Source organism: Schistocerca serialis, unplaced genomic scaffold (genome assembly GCF_023864345.2).
Source record: "Schistocerca serialis cubense isolate TAMUIC-IGC-003099 unplaced genomic scaffold, iqSchSeri2.2 HiC_scaffold_1170, whole genome shotgun sequence".
NCBI lineage: Eukaryota > Metazoa > Arthropoda > Insecta > Orthoptera > Acrididae > Schistocerca > Schistocerca serialis.
Window position 1 is genome coordinate 70,001 of NW_026047371.1, and position 5,000 is coordinate 75,000.

General features: G+C 54.0%; 1 non-coding gene across 1 annotated transcript in view; it reads right to left on the reverse strand.

Moving 5' to 3' along the window:
- The window catches only part of LOC126433632 (small subunit ribosomal RNA), a 1,910-nt gene extending 1,320 nt beyond the window's left edge, over window positions 1-590 (reverse strand). The window contains exon 1 of the ribosomal RNA XR_007578632.1: window positions 1-590. This exon is cut by the window's left edge and continues 1,320 nt beyond it. This is a non-coding gene — a ribosomal RNA (small subunit ribosomal RNA).
- Between the last annotated feature and the right edge of the window lie 4,410 nt (window positions 591-5,000).

Here is a 5,000-nt window from a genome sequence, read left to right on the forward strand (position 1 = left end):
GCTGCTGGCACCAGACTTGCCCTCCAATAGATACTCGTTAAAGGATTTAAAGTGTACTCATTCCGATTACGGGGCCTCGGATGAGTCCCGTATCGTTATTTTTCGTCACTACCTCCCCGTGCCGGGAGTGGGTAATTTGCGCGCCTGCTGCCTTCCTTGGATGTGGTAGCCGTTTCTCAGGCTCCCTCTCCGGAATCGAACCCTGATTCCCCGTTACCCGTTACAACCATGGTAGGCGCAGAACCTACCATCGACAGTTGATAAGGCAGACATTTGAAAGATGCGTCGCCGGTACGAGGACCGTGCGATCAGCCCAAAGTTATTCAGAGTCACCAAGGCAAACGGACCGGACGAGCCGACCGATTGGTTTTGATCTAATAAAAGCGTCCCTTCCATCTCTGGTCGGGACTCTGTTTGCATGTATTAGCTCTAGAATTACCACAGTTATCCAAGTAACGTGGGTACGATCTAAGGAACCATAACTGATTTAATGAGCCATTCGCGGTTTCACCTTAATGCGGCTTGTACTGAGACATGCATGGCTTAATCTTTGAGACAAGCATATGACTACTGGCAGGATCAACCAGGGAGCTGCGTCAACTAGAGCTGAGCAGCCGGCCGCCCGGGAGTGTGTCCCGGGGGCCCGCGCGAACACGCAAGCGTCCGCTCAATTATTCTGCAAACAGGAGGAGGCTGAGCTCCCCTGCACAATACACCTCGAAACCCTCTCAGGTCCCGGCGGCGCGCAGCGCCGTCCTAAGTACTTGGTCGGGTTCGAGAGAGGCGCAATCGCCCGGAGTTTGGCGAGTAGACGCTTTAGGTGCGACCACCCGTGCTCCCAACTGAGCTTGCCGCTGCCGACAGAGGCCCGGGAGCGTGCTGTCGTGGCATTGCCGGCGGGAGACAACACGCGCCACCTACGGTGGCCGGCAGCTCCAACGCCAGCGCCACAGAAGGACAAAAGCCCCACTTGGGTGCCGAAGCGAACTCTCCCAGCACAGCGCACGCGCCAACACGTCCGCACAGCTGCGATACAATCCACCTGCGAGAACCGCAGAGGCGACCGAGCAGCAGACGGCGTCGCGGCGCCGAGCGCCGGGCGGCGGCGCATCCTCAGCGCACACAGTCCTCAATCGGACCAGCACACTGCAGATGTCCACCGCGCTTCGCACCGGGCCCGCGAGGACCTACTTTGGCCGCACGGCGCCGCGTGCAGGGTGCGCCGGCGCGCAGCTACGCCGCCTGCCGCCTCCGTCGGCCGGCGCGCCTGCCACTGGCCGCCCCCACCAGCCGGCTGTAGCGCGTGCGCCCACGCACCGCGCGGCCAGCACGCCGGGAGGCCCCCCCTCACCGGCCGGGGACGGTCCCACCCAGCCACCGCCGCGTATCGCTTCACACCCACATGCCATTCACGTTCGTGGGCATGGTGGGTATCGCTGAAACAACCGGTTGGTAGCTCAACCGATCGTCGCCATCACTGATTCACCTCTAGCGAGAACAACCGCACCACAACGGTTTACCAGTTCTTCATTTGCGTAACGTCACCAGCAAACGTAGACGTCCATCGCCATTTGCAAATTCAACGATTGTTGCATGCCTGTGTCAGGTGTCACGACACACTATGTCTGCCCACATACACGCAACAACATGTGCACGCTTCGCGAACACGTGGAAGGTGGCCCCCGTACGTATGCGATGTCCATTGCGCGAACGACTGTCAACCGGCCTCTGTCGCATGTCGCAGATGTGGAACGCAGTGCACCATGCTATCACGGTGTGTGAGAAGAGACGACTACGTCTGACAACACGCGCCACTACATCAACAGACGGCTCATGCCGATCGCCATCCACGGCATACCATACTGCAATCCAGCTCTTATAGGGAGACGACATGTAGCTGAGTGCACAATATTTGGACCGTATGGTTCGCCGTTGTTGGCGCAGTCGTGGTACGGTCACACATGTACCACGATGTATCATTCAGTACATGAGGACCAATGTGCAGTACAGTGTGTGATTTGGACGTACAACATCAGCGGACAGTTGACACAAGCCGTACCACAACGTAGGCTGTGCTTCGCCATGCGAATGCCAATGAACAACTGCGAAGGGCATTGAGCATGTACGTCCTGCTGCCATCCGCATTACAGTGTATAGCTGCAAGGTGTTTAACATGAAGCGATACTCTGGGGACCGGGCAGTGCGAGTAGCAAACTATATTGCGGGGGTTGCAGTTAGGCAACACTACACTAATTTAACGCGTCGTATGACAATTACAGAGCAGGTTAAGGCCCAACGTGTGTTGGGTTAAGGCCCAACGTGTGTTGGGTTAAGGCCCAACGTGTGTTGGGTTAAGGCCCAACGTGTGTTGGGTTAAGGCCCAACGTGTGTTGGGTTAAGGCCCAACGTGTGTTGGGTTAAGGCCCAACGTGTGTTGGGTTAAGGCCCAACGTGTGTTGGGTTAAGGCCCAACGTGTGTTGGGTTAAGGCCCAACGTGTGTTGGGTTAAGGCCCAACGTGTGTTGGGTTAAGGCCCAACGTGTGTTGGGTTAAGGCCCAACGTGTGTTGGGTTAAGGCGCAACGTGTGTTGGGTTAAGGCGCAACGTGTGTTGGGTTAAGGCGCAACGTGTGTTGGGTTAAGGCGCAACGTGTGTTGGGTTAAGGCGCAACGTGTGTTGGGTTAAGGCGCAACGTGTGTTGGGTTAAGGCGCAACGTGTGTTGGGTTAAGGCGCAACGTGTGTTGGGTTAAGGCGCAACGTGTGTTGGGTTAAGGCGCAACGTGTGTTGGGTTAAGGCGCAACGTGTGTTGGGTTAAGGCGCAACGTGTGTTGGGTTAAGGCGCAACGTGTGTTGGGTTAAGGCGCAACATAGGTTGGGTTAAGGCGCAACATAGGTTAGGTTAAGGCGCAACATAGGTTAGGTTAAGGCGCAACATAGGTTAGGTTAAGGCGCAACATAGGTTAGGTTAAGGCGCAACATAGGTTAGGTTAAGGCGCAACATAGGTTAGGTTAAGGCGCAACATAGGTTAGGTTAAGGCGCAACATAGGTTAGGTTAAGGCGCAACATAGGTTAGGTTAAGGTACAATATAGGTTAGGTTAAGGTACAATATAGGGTAGGTTAAGGCGCAACATAGGTTAGGTTAAGGCACAACACGGGTTAGGTTAAGGCACAACACGGGTTAGGTTAAGGCACAACACAGGTTAGGTTAAGGCACAACACGGGTTAGGTTAAGGCACAACACGGGTTAGGTTAAGGCAGAATACGGGTTAGGTTAAGGCACAATACGGGTTAGGTTAAGGCACAATACGGGTTAGGTTAAGGCACAATACGGGTTAGGTTAAGGCACAATACGGGTTAGGTTAAGGCACAATACGGGTTAGGTTAAGGCACAATACGGGTTAGGTTAAGGCACAATACGGGTTAGGTTAAGGCACAATACGGGTTAGGTTAAGGCACAATACGGGTTAGGTTAAGGCACAATACGGGTTAGGTTAAGGCACAATACGGGTTAGGTTAAGGCACAATACGGGTTAGGTTAAGGCACAATACGGGTTAGGTTAAGGCACAATACGGGTTAGGTTAAGGCACAATACGGGTTAGGTTAAGGCACAATATGGGTTAGGTTAAGGCACAATATGGGTTAGGTTAAGGCACAATATGGGTTAGGTTAAGGCACAATATGGGTTAGGTTAAGGCACAATATGGGTTAGGTTAAGGTACACATTGTTGTAAGGAAAGGTGTTTTGGGGGGGGGGGGGGCGGCAGTTTGTTGATTGTGATTATCGTAAGTAAATGACTGCGGCATCATCTGATTTGCCACGTCAGGGTGCACCTTTGGCTCATAACAGGCGGCGCTCTGATTCCATGCTTGTGGCAGACCTGTGTCTTTCATTCCTGCCATTGTTTGTGTGGTGTGACAGGAGGCAGTATTGTGATGTTGGGTGCACCCCTGTGTGGGACATGTGTGGGTGTTGGTGGCTTAGCTGAGCAATGGTGGTTGTCGGAAGGGTGGGATATTCTGTTTTCCGAGTGGACCTCCCGGTCTGGTTATGATAGTGTGGATTGTCTAATGTGGCAGAGAGGATGCACTGGGTGTTGTTCCATGCTGGTGCTTACATATCGTCTGCGTGCCTGTTACAGGCAGAGAGTAGTGCGTGATAAGAGTGTCTGGCTGACGTGTGATTGTGAGCAGAGTCTTTCAGCATGTATACGGACAGGTCTATACATTATCTGTATTCTGATGGCTCTATCTATTACTAATCAGCGCCGTGTATACGTTTAATCCGGTTCCAGTCGAAACTATTGTATCTCTGTACATTAGTGACACGGCGAGCCCGGTATGTAGTTACTCGTCTCGGCAGCTTCCACCGGTGTATGGCAAATGATTATAAGGAATCAGTCTAGTCGTCAATACCGATAGTCTGACGTCACATGTCTGGGGTGGGGGACGCTGCGCCCTTCCGGTGGGTCATGGCCTAGGAAGACTCTTCCCACGCAGGGGGGCTTGGACTGTCATTGACTCTTCCGAGTAATATACTTGCCGTACGTTTTTGCGACTGCGAGTGCAACGCTCACCGGTACCGACATGGATGGAGCGCCTCCTAGCTGCCGCTGAGCATCTGCATTCGTACAGAGAGCAACGCGATCGCGTCTGTAGCTCGTACGTGGTACAGCTCGCAGCTCATGTATATGGACAGCGGGAATGTCGCATATTGGACATAACTCTTCATGAAACGCACGTTATAGGGGTGGATTGCACATTGCGAGTGCGAGCAAAGTCCGCCGTTCATCCGCTGGAGTTGCGAGTTGGGCGGTTGGGGTGGGGCACGAACGGGTGCAGGTGGAGTGATTGCCGGTCCACGACTTCGTGCGGCAGAGGCGCTGGCGTTGGGGTGCTGTTGTCGACAGAGGATGCAGGCTTTGTGGGTGGGGTCGAAAGAAGGGCACTGTGGGCCCATGGCTGTCTTAGTCGGCTTGGCGTCTCATAGATGACGGT